Source organism: Salvelinus namaycush, chromosome 26, assembly GCF_016432855.1.
Source record: "Salvelinus namaycush isolate Seneca chromosome 26, SaNama_1.0, whole genome shotgun sequence".
Taxonomy (NCBI): Eukaryota; Metazoa; Chordata; class Actinopteri; order Salmoniformes; family Salmonidae; genus Salvelinus; species Salvelinus namaycush.
Window position 1 is genome coordinate 40176257 of NC_052332.1, and position 16070 is coordinate 40192326.

The following is a 16070-nucleotide window of genomic DNA, read 5'->3' on the forward strand; positions in this document are numbered from 1 at the left end:
AGCCCAGCCTCGTCATCAGTTAGCCCAGCCTCGTCATCAGTTAGCCCAGCCTCGTCATCAGTTAGCCCAGCCTCGTCATCAGTTAGCCCAGCCTCGTCATCAGTTAGCCCAGCCTCGTCATCAGTTAGCCCAGCCTCGTCATCAGTTAGCCCAGCCTCGTCATCAGTTAGCCCAGCGTCGTCATCAGTTAGCCCAGCCTCGTCATCAGTAAATCATCAGTTAAGCCAGCCTCATCATCATTTAGCCCAGCCTCATGATCAGTTAGCCCAGCCTCATGATCAGTTAGCCCAGCCTCATCATCAGTTAGCCCAGCCTCATTTTCAGTTAGCCCAGTCTCATCATCAGTTAGCCCAGCCTCATCATCAGTTAGCTCAGCCTCATCATCAGTTAGCTCAGCCTCATCATCAGTTAGCCCAGCCTCGTCATCAGTTAGCCCAGCCTCGTCATCAGTTAGCCCAGCCTCGTCATCAGTTAGCCCAGCCTCCTCATCAGTTAGCCCAGCCTCATCATCAGTAAATCATCAGTTAAGCCAGCCTCATCATCATTTAGCCCAGCCTCATCATCAGTTAGCCCAGCCTCATCATCAGTTAGCCCAGCCTCATCATCAGTTAAGCCAGCCTCATCATCATTTAGCCCAGCCTCATCATCAGTTAGCCCAGCCTCGTCATCAGTTAGCCCAGCCTCGTCATCAGTTAGCCCAGCCTCGTCATCAGTTAGCCCAGCCTCGTCATCAGTTAGCCCAGCCTCGTCATCAGTTAGCCCAGCCTCGTCATCAGTTAGCCCAGCCTCGTCATCAGTTAGCCCAGCCTCGTCATCAGTTAGCCCAGCCTCGTCATCAGTTAACCCCAGCCTCATTCTGTTAGCCCAGCCTCATCATCAGTAAGCCCAGCCTCATCATCAGTTAACCCAGCCTCGTCATCAGTTAGCCCAGCCTCGTCATCAGTTAGCCCAGCCTCGTCATCAGTTAACCCAGCCTCGTCATCAGTTAACCCAGCCTCGTCATCAGTTAACCCAGCCTCGTCATCAGTTAACCCAGCCTCGTCATCAGTTAACCCAGCCTCGTCATCAGTTAGCCCAGCCTCATTTTCAGTTAGCCCAGCCTCATCATCAGTTAGCCCAGCCTCGTCATCAGTTAACCCAGCCTCATCATCAGTTAACCCAGCCTCGTCATCAGTTAACCCAGCCTCATCATCAGTTAGCCCAGCCTCATTTTCAGTTAGCCCAGCCTCATCATCAGTTAGCCCAGCCTCGTCATCAGTTAACCCAGCCTCATCATCAGTTAACCTCAGCCTCGTCATCATAACAGTGTTGTGTTGTATTGTAGTTATGTCTTGTCCTTCATTTTGAGCCCTGTGTTTACGTTCCTCCCGCTCTAAGACTTTGGAGAATATTCTGGAGAAAATACACTAAGCCCTGCTCTGGCTAGGAGGGGTAGCGAAGGTAACATATCTGTAGATCTAGATGTGTTCCTCGCGTCATGTGATCATGGTTTCCACACAAAAGAGTTGGATAAATGGCACATCTTTGCCACAATGTCCTCTGTGACCATCCAGACAACTGAGATGTTGTCAGTCATCAATGGCACCGTAGTAATATTATATCTCTATGAATGGCACTGCCCCGTGTTAAAACAGACTTTGTGGCAAGTGAGTCATCTATCTTACCTCTATGATTGTCCAATAGAATTAAAACAGAAATACCCTTCTGTCTGGTTCTACCCTGAGAGTAGAATTGAATGTGTTTGTGTCGATATATTGGCTAGGTTAAGTGTTGTTCCTTATTGAGGTGTAGTGAATTGGGATTCAGCCTGTTTTTAGAATAGCTCGTGTTTTTGTGAAGTAGCGTTTTAAGGTGATCAGAGAATCTCTTCTAGAATCAACCAGGACGTACGTCTCCCTTCTGTCCGTTTTACTCTTTGATAGTAGAATGTAACCTGAGACTAGGCCAGTGGTTTTAATACCTCTCTTCAAGGGGATCCTCAAGACGTTTTACATTTGTTGTCGTTCACCCCTCGATTCACCTTAGTCATGGGGATGAGGATGAGGAGTTGACAAGTTAAAATCAGGGGTGCCTGTTCTGGAATAGGTCAAATACATGGAGCGGCTGGGGGTCCCTGAGGAGAGGTTTGAACACCCCTGGGCTGGGCTATATCTGTGGCCAAAATGGCACCCTCTTCCCTATAAAGTGCTTTACTTTTGATATGAAAATAGGGACTTGACGTATGTGTTGTCATTGAGGATGCAGTCTATTTAAAATACCTTGTTTTGTGTAGTAGTGTTTGAGATGGTTAAGCCTGTGTAATAAGGGTGTATCTGAAGTGGAGAATGTGTTGCAGTTTGGCCACTGACATAAGGTTGAAACGGTAGGGTGAAACGGTAGGGTGAAACGGTAGGTTGAAACGGTAGGGTGAAACGGTAGTTGAAACGGTAGGTGAAACGTTAGGGTGAAACGGTAGGTTGAAACGGTAGGGTGAAACGGTAGGTGGAAACGTTAGGTTAAAACGGTAGGTGGAAACGGTAGTTGAAACGGTAGGTGAAACGGTAGGTTGAACGGTAGTTGAAACGGTAGGCAGGTAACACACAGTGGTTTGAAATAAAAAGTAACCTAATGTTAAAGTCTGGTTTCCTTTGTGCTGCTTCTGCCGGCGAAGGACAAAAAAGCCCTGCGCTCGCTAGACCTGCCTCAGGTGAGTAGTGATGAGGAACTGTTATAACAACACCTACTTTCTCAATGCTGGTCCTGGGGACCCAGAGGGGGAGGGCTGGTCCTGGGGACCCAGAGGGGGAGGGGCTGGTCCTGGGGACCCAGAGGGGAGGGCTAGTCCTGGGGACCCCGAGGGGGGGGGGGGCTGGTCCTGGGGACCCCGAGGGGGCTGGTCCTGGGGACCCCGAGAGGGAGGCTTGTCCTGGGGATTCCGAGGGGGGATGGTCCTGGGGACCCCGAGGAAGGAGGCTGGTCCTGGGGACCCCGAGGAAGGAGGCTGGTCCTGGGGACCCCGAGGAGGGAGGCTGGTCCTGGGGACCCCGAGGGGGGGAGGCTGGTCCTGGGGAGGGGACCCCGAGGGGGGGAGGCTGGTCCTGTGGACCCCGAGGGAGGGGAACGAGTTAAGTGATTCTTGGTGATGAGTTAAGTGTTAGGGCAAAAACATGAAACAGGATTAAGAAACACTGCCTTATAGCATGGCTATATAATAGTGGTAACAGAAACACTGCCTTATAGCATGGCTATATAATAGTGGTAACAGAAACACTGCCTCATAGCATGGCAATATAATAGTGGTAACAGAAACACTGCCTTATAGCATGGCTATATAATAGTGGTAACAGAAACACTGCCTTATAGCATGGCTATATAATAGTGGTAACAGAAACACTGCCTTATAGCATGGCTATATAATAGTGGTAACAGAAACACTGCCTTATAGCATGGCTATATAATAGTGGTAACAGAAACACTGCCTTATAGCATGGCTATATAATAGTGGTAACAGAAACACTGCCTTATAGCATGGCTATATACTAGTGGTAACAGAAACACTGCCTTATAGCATGGCTATATAATAGTGGTAACAGAAACACTGCCTTATAGCATGGCTATATAATAGTGGTAACAGAAGCACTGCCTTATAGCATGGCTATATAATAGTGGTAACAGAAACACTGCCTTATAGCATGGCTATATAATAGTGGTAACAGAAACACTGCCTTATAGCATGGCTATATAATAGTGGTAACAGAAACACTGCCTTATAGCATGGCTATATAATAGTGGTAACAGAAACACTGCCTTATAGCATGGCTATATAATAGTGGTAACAGAAACACTGCCTTATAGCATGGCTATATAATAGTGGTAACAGAAACACTACCTTATAGCATGGCTATATAATAGTGGTAACAGAAACACTGCCTTATAGCATGGCTATATAATAGTGGTAACAGAAACACTGCCTGATAGCATGGCTATATAATAGTGGTAACAGAAACACTGCCTCATAGCATGGCAATATAATAGTGGTAACAGAAACACTGCCTTATAGCATGGCTATATAATAGTGGTAACAGAAACACTGCCTTATAGCATGGCTATATAATAGTGGTAACAGAAACACTGCCTTATAGCATGGCTATATAATAGTGGTAACAGAAACACTGCCTTATAGCATGGCTATATAATAGTGGTAACAGAAACACTGCCTTATAGCATGGCTATATAATAGTGGTAACAGAAACACTGCCTTATAGCATGGCTATATACTAGTGGTAACAGAAACACTGCCTTATAGCATGGCTATATAATAGTGGTAACAGAAGCACTGCCTTATAGCATGGCTATATAATAGTGGTAACAGAAACACTGCCTTATAGCATGGCTATATAATAGTGGTAACAGAAACACTGCCTTATAGCATGGCTATATAATAGTGGTAACAGAAACACTGCCTTATAGCATGGCTATATAATAGTGGTAACAGAAACACTGCCTTATAGCATGGCTATATAATAGTGGTAACAGAAACACTGCCTTATAGCATGGCTATATAATAGTGGTAACAGAAACACTGCCTTATAGCATGGCTATATAATAGTGGTAACAGAAACACTACCTTATAGCATGGCTATATAATAGTGGTAACAGAAACACTGCCTTATAGCATGGCTATATAATAGTGGTAACAGAAACACTGCCTTATAGCATGGCTATATAATAGTGGTAACAGAAACACTGCCTTATAGCGTGGCTATATAATAGTGGTAACAGAAACACTGCCTTATAGCATGGCTATATAATAGTGGTAACAGAAACACTGCCTTATAGCGTGGCTATATAATAGTGGTAACAGAAACACTGCCTTATAGCGTGGCTATATAATAGTGGTAACAGAAACACTGCCTTATAGCATGGCTATATAATAGTGGTAACAGAAACACTGCCTCATAGCATGGCTATATAATAGTGGTAACAGAAACACTGCCTTATAGCATGGCTATATAATAGTGGTAACAGAAACACTGCCTTATAGCATGGCTATATAATAGTGGTAACAGAAACACTGCCTTATAGCATGGCTATATAATAGTGGTAACAGAAACACTGCCTCATAGCATGGCTATATAATAGTGGTAACAGAAACACTGCCTCATAGCATGGCTATATAATAGTGGTAACAGAAACACTGCCTTATAGCATGGCTATATAATAGTGGTAACAGAAACACTGCCTTATAGCATGGCTATATAATAGTGGTAACAGAAACACTGCCTCATAGCATGGCTATATAATAGTGGTAACGGAAACACTGCCTTATAGCATGGCTATATAATAGTGGTAACGGAAACACTGCCTTATAGCATGGCTATATAATAGTGGTAATAGAAACACTGCCTCATAGCATGGCAATATAATAGTGGTAACAGAAACACTGCCTTATAGCATGGCTATATAATAGTGGTAACAGAAACACTGCCTTATAGCATGGCTATATAATAGTGGTAACAGAAACACTGCCTTATAGCATGGCTATATAATAGTGGTAACAGAAACACTGCCTTATAGCATGGCTATATAATAGTGGTAACAGAAACACTGCCTTATAGCATGGCTATATAATAGTGGTAACAGAAACACTGCCTTATAGCATGGCTATATAATAGTGGTAACAGAAACACTGCCTTATAGCATGGCTATATACTAGTGGTAACAGAAACACTGCCTTATAGCATGGCTATATAATAGTGGTAACAGAAACACTGCCTTATAGCATGGCTATATAATAGTGGTAACAGAAGCACTGCCTTATAGCATGGCTATATAATAGTGGTAACAGAAACACTGCCTTATAGCATGGCTATATAATAGTGGTAACAGAAACACTGCCTTATAGCATGGCTATATAATAGTGGTAACAGAAACACTGCCTTATAGCATGGCTATATAATAGTGGTAACAGAAACACTGCCTTATAGCATGGCTATATAATAGTGGTAACAGAAACACTGCCTTATAGCATGGCTATATAATAGTGGTAACAGAAACACTACCTTATAGCATGGCTATATAATAGTGGTAACAGAAACACTGCCTTATAGCATGGCTATATAATAGTGGTAACAGAAACACTGCCTTATAGCATGGCTATATAATAGTGGTAACAGAAACACTGCCTCATAGCATGGCAATATAATAGTGGTAACAGAAACACTGCCTTATAGCATGGCTATATAATAGTGGTAACAGAAACACTGCCTTATAGCATGGCTATATAATAGTGGTAACAGAAACACTGCCTTATAGCATGGCTATATAATAGTGGTAACAGAAACACTGCCTTATAGCATGGCTATATAATAGTGGTAACAGAAACACTGCCTTATAGCATGGCTATATACTAGTGGTAACAGAAACACTGCCTTATAGCATGGCTATATACTAGTGGTAACAGAAACACTGCCTTATAGCATGGCTATATACTAGTGGTAACAGAAGCACTGCCTTATAGCATGGCTATATAATAGTGGTAACAGAAACACTGCCTTATAGCATGGCTATATAATAGTGGTAACAGAAACACTGCCTTATAGCATGGCTATATAATAGTGGTAACAGAAACACTGCCTTATAGCATGGCTATATAATAGTGGTAACAGAAACACTGCCTTATAGCATGGCTATATAATAGTGGTAACAGAAACACTGCCTTATAGCATGGCTATATAATAGTGGTAACAGAAACACTGCCTTATAGCATGGCTATATACTAGTGGTAACAGAAACACTGCCTTATAGCATGGCTATATAATAGTGGTAACAGAAACACTGCCTTATAGCATGGCTATATAATAGTGGTAACAGAAGCACTGCCTTATAGCATGGCTATATAATAGTGGTAACAGAAACACTGCCTTATAGCATGGCTATATAATAGTGGTAACAGAAACACTGCCTTATAGCATGGCTATATAATAGTGGTAACAGAAACACTGCCTTATAGCATGGCTATATAATAGTGGTAACAGAAACACTGCCTTATAGCATGGCTATATAATAGTGGTAACAGAAACACTGCCTTATAGCATGGCTATATAATAGTGGTAACAGAAACACTACCTTATAGCATGGCTATATAATAGTGGTAACAGAAACACTGCCTTATAGCATGGCTATATAATAGTGGTAACAGAAACACTGCCTTATAGCATGGCTATATAATAGTGGTAACAGAAACACTGCCTCATAGCATGGCAATATAATAGTGGTAACAGAAACACTGCCTTATAGCATGGCTATATAATAGTGGTAACAGAAACACTGCCTTATAGCATGGCTATATAATAGTGGTAACAGAAACACTGCCTTATAGCATGGCTATATAATAGTGGTAACAGAAACACTGCCTTATAGCATGGCTATATAATAGTGGTAACAGAAACACTGCCTTATAGCATGGCTATATACTAGTGGTAACAGAAACACTGCCTTATAGCATGGCTATATACTAGTGGTAACAGAAACACTGCCTTATAGCATGGCTATATACTAGTGGTAACAGAAGCACTGCCTTATAGCATGGCTATATAATAGTGGTAACAGAAACACTGCCTTATAGCATGGCTATATAATAGTGGTAACAGAAACACTGCCTTATAGCATGGCTATATAATAGTGGTAACAGAAACACTGCCTTATAGCATGGCTATATAATAGTGGTAACAGAAACACTGCCTTATAGCATGGCTATATAATAGTGGTAACAGAAACACTGCCTTATAGCATGGCTATATAATAGTGGTAACAGAAACACTACCTTATAGCATGGCTATATAATAGTGGTAACAGAAACACTGCCTTATAGCATGGCTATATAATAGTGGTAACAGAAACACTGCCTTATAGCATGGCTATATAATAGTGGTAACAGAAACACTGCCTTATAGCATGGCTATATAATAGTGGTAACAGAAACACTGCCTTATAGCATGGCTATATAATAGTGGTAACAGAAACACTGCCTTATAGCGTGGCTATATAATAGTGGTAACAGAAACACTGCCTTATAGCATGGCTATATAATAGTGGTAACAGAAACACTGCCTTATAGCGTGGCTATATAATAGTGGTAACAGAAACACTGCCTTATAGCATGGCTATATAATAGTGGTAACAGAAACACTGCCTCATAGCATGGCTATATAATAGTGGTAACAGAAACACTGCCTCATAGCATGGCTATATAATAGTGGTAACAGAAACACTGCGTTATAGCATGGCTATATAATAGTGGTAACAGAAACACTGCCTTATAGCATGGCTATATAATAGTGGTAACAGAAACACTGCCTCATAGCATGGCTATATAATAGTGGTAACAGAAACACTGCCTCATAGCATGGCTATATAATAGTGGTAACAGAAACACTGCCTCATAGCATGGCTATATAATAGTGGTAACAGAAACACTGCCTTATAGCATGGCTATATAATAGTGGTAACAGAAACACTGCCTTATAGCATGGCTATATAATAGTGGTAACAGAAACACTGCCTCATAGCATGGCTATATAATAGTGGTAACAGAAACACTGCCTTATAGCATGGCTATATAATAGTGGTAACGGAAACACTGCCTCATAGCATGGCTATATAATAGTGGTAACAGAAACACTGCCTCATAGCATGGCAATATAATAGTGGTAACAGAAACACTGCCTTATAGCATGGCTACATAATAGTGGTAACAGAAACACTGCCTTATAGCATGGCTATATAATAGTGGTAACAGAAACACTGCCTTATAGCATGGCTATATAATAGTGGTAACAGAAACACTGCCTTATAGCATGGCTATATAATAGTGGTAACAGAAACACTGCCTTATAGCATGGCTATATAATAGTGGTAACAGAAACACTGCCTTATAGCATGGCTATATAATAGTGGTAACAGAAACACTGCCTTATAGCATGGCTATATACTAGTGGTAACAGAAACACTGCCTTATAGCATGGCTATATAATAGTGGTAACAGAAACACTGCCTTATAGCATGGCTATATAATAGTGGTAACAGAAGCACTGCCTTATAGCATGGCTATATAATAGTGGTAACAGAAACACTGCCTTATAGCATGGCTATATAATAGTGGTAACAGAAACACTGCCTTATAGCATGGCTATATAATAGTGGTAACAGAAACACTGCCTTATAGCATGGCTATATAATAGTGGTAACAGAAACACTGCCTTATAGCATGGCTATATAATAGTGGTAACAGAAACACTACCTTATAGCATGGCTATATAATAGTGGTAACAGAAACACTGCCTTATAGCATGGCTATATAATAGTGGTAACAGAAACACTGCCTCATAGCATGGCAATATAATAGTGGTAACAGAAACACTGCCTCATAGCATGGCTATATAATAGTGGTAACAGAAACACTGCCTTATAGCATGGCTATATAATAGTGGTAACAGAAACACTGCCTTATAGCATGGCTATATAATAGTGGTAACAGAAACACTGCCTTATAGCATGGCTATATAATAGTGGTAACAGAAACACTGCCTTATAGCATGGCTATATAATAGTGGTAACAGAAACACTGCCTTATAGCATGGCTATATAATAGTGGTAACAGAAACACTGCCTTATAGCATGGCTATATACTAGTGGTAACAGAAACACTGCCTTATAGCATGGCTATATACTAGTGGTAACAGAAACACTGCCTTATAGCATGGCTATATACTAGTGGTAACAGAAGCACTGCCTTATAGCATGGCTATATAATAGTGGTAACAGAAACACTGCCTTATAGCATGGCTATATAATAGTGGTAACAGAAACACTGCCTTATAGCATGGCTATATAATAGTGGTAACAGAAACACTGCCTTATAGCATGGCTATATAATAGTGGTAACAGAAACACTGCCTTATAGCATGGCTATATAATAGTGGTAACAGAAACACTACCTTATAGCATGGCTATATAATAGTGGTAACAGAAACACTGCCTTATAGCATGGCTATATAATAGTGGTAACAGAAACACTGCCTTATAGCATGGCTATATAATAGTGGTAACAGAAACACTGCCTTATAGCATGGCTATATAATAGTGGTAACAGAAACACTGCCTTATAGCGTGGCTATATAATAGTGGTAACAGAAACACTGCCTTATAGCGTGGTTATATAATAGTGGTAACAGAAACACTGCCTCATAGCGTGGCTATATAATAGTGGTAACAGAAACACTGCCTCATAGCGTGGCTATATAATAGTGGTAACAGAAACACTGCCTCATAGCGTGGCTATATAATAGTGGTAACAGAAACACTGCCTCATAGCGTGGTTATATAATAGTGGTAACAGAAACACTGCCTTATAGCGTGGCTATATAATAGTGGTAACAGAAACACTGCCTTATAGCATGGCTATATAATAGTGGTAACAGAAACACTGCCTTATAGCATGGCTATATAATAGTGGTAACAGAAACACTGCCTCATAGCATGGCTATATAATAGTGGTAACAGAAACACTGCCTCATAGCATGGCTATATAATAGTGGTAACAGAAACACTGCCTTATAGCATGGCTATATAATAGTGGTAACAGAAACACTGCCTTATAGCGTGGCTATATAATAGTGGTAACAGAAACACTGCCTTATAGCGTGGCTATATAATAGTGGTAACAGAAACACTGCCTCATAGCGTGGCTATATAATAGTGGTAACAGAAACACTGTCTTATAGCGTGGCTATATAATAGTGGTAACAGAAACACTGCCTTATAGCGTGGCTATATAATAGTGGTAACAGAAACACTGCCTTATAGCGTGGCAATATAATAGTGGTAACAGAAACACTGCCTTATAGCGTGGCTATATAATAGTGGTAACAGAAACACTGCCTCATAGCGTGGCTATATAATAGTGGTAACAGAAACACTGCCTTATAGCGTGGCTATATAATAGTGGTAACAGAAACACTGCCTTATAGCGTGGCTATATAATAGTGGTAACAGAAACACTGCCTTATAGCGTGGCTATATAATAGTGGTAACAGAAACACTGCCTCATAGCGTGGCTATATAATAGTGGTAACAGAAACACTGCCTCATAGCATGGCTATATAATAGTGGTAACAGAAACACTGCCTTATAGCGTGGCTATATAATAGTGGTAACAGAAACACTGCCTTATAGCGTGGCTATATAATAGTGGTAACAGAAACACTGCCTCATAGCGTGGCTATATAATAGTGGTAACAGAAGCACTGCCTCATAGCGTGGCTATATAATAGTGGTAACAGAAACACTGCCTTATAGCATGGCTATATAATAGTGGTAACAGAAACACTGCCATATAGCATGGCTATATAATAGTGGTAACAGAAACACTGCCTTATAGCATGGCTATATAATAGTGGTAACAGAAACACTGCCTCATAGCATGGCTATATAATAGTGGTAACAGAAATACTGCCTCATAGCATGGCTATATAATAGTGGTAACAGGATGGTAATAACAACCCATCTGTCATCTGTTATGTGATAAACATGATAGGTGACGCCATGTGTGTCTCTCCCTCTCTAGCTCTCTGTCTCTGTCTCTCTCTTTGTGTGTGTGGTAGTTCCTGTACCAGGCTGTTTCTCTGTCAGTGTTCAGTAATCCAAGGCTTGGTTTAGTTAGCTCTGCCCTAGGGGCCTTGGCACAGGGGTGTGCTTACTTACTTAGCCAACTTCCCTGAGAGTCATCAATCTACCTATGCCCTGTGTGTGTCTCCCAGCCAGGTACACACTAGTTTATCCAACCCTCTCGGGTAGATCAGGTACACACCAGTTTAGTCAACCCCCTCAGGCAGACCAGGTACACATCAGTTTAGCCAACCCTCTGTCAGACCAGGTACACATCAGTTTAGCCAACCCTCTGTCAGACCAGGTACACACCAGTTTATCCAACCCTCTCAGGCAGACCAGGTACACACTAGTTTAGTCAACCCTCTCAGGCAGACCAGGTACACACTAGTTTAGTCAACCCTCTCATTCAGACCAGGTACACACCAGTTTAGCCAACCCTCTGTCAGACCAGGTACACACTAGTTTAGTCAACCCCCTCATTCAGACCAGGTACACACTAGTTTAGCCAACCCTCTCAGGCAGACCAGGTACACACTAGTTTAGCCAACCCTCTCAGGCAGACCAGGTACACACTAGTTTAGCCAACCCTCTCAGGCAGACCAGGTACACACTAGTTTAGCCAACCCTCTCAGGCAGACCAGGTACACATCAGTTTAGCCAACCCTCTGTCAGACCAGGTACACATCAGTTTAGCCAACCCTCTGTCAGACCAGGTACACACCAGTTTATCCAACCCTCTCAGGCAGACCAGGTACACACTAGTTTAGTCAACCCTCTCAGGCAGACCAGGTACACACTAGTTTAGTCAACCCTCTCATTCAGACCAGGTACACACCAGTTTAGCCAACCCTCTGTCAGACCAGGTACACACTAGTTTAGTCAACCCCCTCATTCAGACCAGGTACACACTAGTTTAGCCAACCCTCTCAGGCAGACCAGGTACACACTAGTTTAGCCAACCCTCTCAGGCAGACCAGGTACACACTAGTTTAGCCAACCCTCTCAGGCAGACCAGGTACACACTAGTTTAGCCAACCCTCTCAGGCAGACCAGGTACACACTAGTTTAGCCAACCCTCTCAGGCAGACCAGGTACACATCAGTTTAGCCAACCCTCTGTCAGACCAGGTACACATCAGTTTAGCCAACCCTCTGTCAGACCAGGTACACACCAGTTTATCCAACCCTCTGTCAGACCAGGTACACACTAGTTTAGTCAACCCCCTCATTCAGACCAGGTACACACTAGTTTAGCCAACCCTCTCAGGCAGACCAGGTACACACTAGTTTAGCCAACCCTCTCAGGCAGACCAGGTACACACTAGTTTAGCCAACCCTCTCAGGCAGACCAGGTACACACTAGTTTAGCCAACCCTCTCAGGCAGACCAGGGGTGTGTGATTAGATGACTTCCCTGTTGGGGACATGGACACGCTGCACCCCAAATGGCACCCTATTCCCTATATATAGTGCACTACTTTAGACCAGAGCCCTATGGCACCCTATTCCCTATATAGTCCACTACTTTAGACCAGAGCCCTATGGCACCCTATTCCCTATATAGTGCACTACTTTAGACCAGAGCCCTATGGCACCCTATTCCCTATATAGTGCACTACTTTAGACCAGAGCCCTATGGCACCCTATTCACTATATATAGTGCACTACTTTAGACCAGAGCCCTATGGCACCCTATTCCCTATATATAGTGCACTACTTTAGACCAGAGCCCTATGGCACCCTATTCCCTATATAGTGGACTACTTTAGACCAGAGCCCTATGGCACCCTATTCCCTATATATAGTGCACTACTTTAGACCAGAGCCCTATGGCACTCTATTCCCTATATATAGTGCACTACTTTAGACCAGAGCCCTATGGCACCCTATTCCCTATATAGTGCACTACTTTAGACCAGAGCCCTATGGCACCCTATTCCCTATATATAGTGCACTACTTTAGACCAGAACCCTATGGCACCCGGTTGGGTTCAATGATCTGACACACCACTTGCAGTTGCCGATGGCTTCAGATTCCCTCAAGTTTCAGACAGTCCTACCATGAGATACATGGAGATGATATCGCTATGGAAGTCAGTATGTTGACATGTCTTGGTGATAGATGGAGGTAGATGGCTGATATCGCTATGGAAGTCAGTATGTTGACATGTCTTGGTGATAGATGGAGGTAGATGGCTGATATCGCTATGGAAGTCAGTATATTGACATGTCTTGGTGATAGATGGAGGTAGATGGCTGATATCGCTATGGAAGTCAGTATATTGACATGTGTTGGTGATAGATGGAGGTAGATGGCTGATATCGCTATGGAAGTCAGTATGTTGACATGTCTTGGTGATAGATGGAGGTAGATGGCTGATATCGCTATGGAAGTCAGTATGTTGACATGTGTTGGTGATAGATGGAGGTAGATGGCTGATATCGCTATGGAAGTCAGTATGTTGACATGTCTTGGTGATAGATGGAGGTAGATGGGCAGCAGGTAGCCAAGTGGTTAGTGTTGGGCCAGTAACCGAAAAGTTGCTGGATCGAATCCCCAAGTTGACAAGGTAAAAATCTGTCGTTCTGCCCCTGAACACGGCAGTTAACCCACTGTTCCTAGGCCATCATTGTAAATATGAATTTGTTCTTACCTGACTTGCCTAGTTAAATTAAGGTTAAATATATATATATTTTGTGATATATGGTTGTACCACCTAGCTATCTGTAGATGAATGTACTGACTATGACTGTGATATGTGGTTGTCTCACCTAGCTATCTGAAGATGAATGTACTGACTATGACTGTGATATGTGGTTGTCTCACCTAGCTATCTGTAGATGAATGTACTGACTATGACTGTGATATGTGGTTGTCTCACCTAGCTATCTGTAGATGAATGTACTGACTATGACTGTGATATGTGGTTGTCCCACCTAGCTATCTGTAGATGAATGTACTGACTATGACTGTGATATGTGGTTGTCCCACCTAGCTATCTGTAGATGAATGTACTGACTATGACTGTGATATGTGGTTGTCTCACCTAGCTATCTGTAGATGAATGTACTGACTATGACTGTGATATGTGGTTGTCTCACCTAGCTATCTGTAGATGAATGTACTGACTATGACTGTGATATGTGGTTGTCCCACCTAGCTATCTGAAGATGAATGTACTGACTATGACTGTGATATGTGGTTGTCTCACCTAGCTATCTGAAGATGAATGTACTGACTATGACTGTGATATGTGGTTGTCTCACCTAGCTATCTGAAGATGAATGTACTGACTATGACTGTGATATGTGGTTGTCTCACCTAGCTATCTGAAGATGAATGTACTGACTATGACTGTGATATGTGGTTGTCCCACCTAGCTATCTGTAGATGAATGTACTGACTATGACTGTGATATGTGGTTGTCTCACCTAGCTATCTGTAGATGAATGTACTGACTATGACTGTGATATGTGGTTGTCTCACCTAGCTATCTGAAGATGAATGTACTGACTATGACTGTGATATGTGGTTGTCTCACCTAGCTATCTGAAGATGAATGTACTGACTATGACTGTGATATGTGGTTGTCTCACCTAGATAACAGTAGATGAATGTACTGACTATGACTAAGTCTCTCTGGATAAGAGCGTCTGTTAAATGACTAAAATTCTATGTAATCTTTCACTTGTCTTGACATCTCGTGGCCAGCGATGGCTAGAAGGGGCAGTGAAGGTAAATAATGTATGGATGGGACTACCCATGTGATCATGGCATCGCCAGTGCTTGACTTGGGCAGGAGTTCACCGGAGCTGAGTAACCAGCACCTCAATGGTTCTATGGTTTTTCTGCTCGAATTCTTACACAGCTCATAGAATATTACCTCAAAAGTATTGTGGAATTCCTACACCTAAATATAAACAGTACCGGCACCCAAAATGAGTACCGGCACCTCTTTCAGTCCAAATCAAGCACTGGGCATCTCCTATAGAACCACCCAGGAAGTCCCTTCTATATTATTGAATGTTCTAGAGCAGGGATATTCAACTCTACGCTACGAAGGCAGGACTACTGCTGCTTTTTCTGTTCTACCTGATAATTAAATACACCCGCTCCTGATTGGTCCCTGATTTAGAGGGGAAGAATTTAAAAAGAAAAAAGCAGTGGAACTGGCTTCGAGGTCCAGATTTGAAATTGGGAATTTCTTTGTTGTATCTCTTTGTTAGAGAGTAGATGGGTCTTGTTGCTAGGTTAGTGAATCAAAATCACCTTTATTCCCAGAGTACATTTTTTAGGGACCAGGAATTTGACCAGGGGTGTATTCATTGTACCGATTCTGTTGCAAAACGTTTCTTAACAAAAGTGAACTAAACAAGGAAGGTATATTTTTGTCCAATAGAAACTCTTGTTTTAGTTGCAACG

General features: G+C 42.3%; 1 protein-coding gene across 1 annotated transcript in view; it reads left to right on the forward strand.

The window, feature by feature from the left end:
• synj1 (synaptojanin 1) overlaps positions 1 to 16070 on the forward strand; it is a 120216-nt gene that overhangs the window by 95236 nt on the left and 8910 nt on the right. The window lies entirely within an intron of this gene.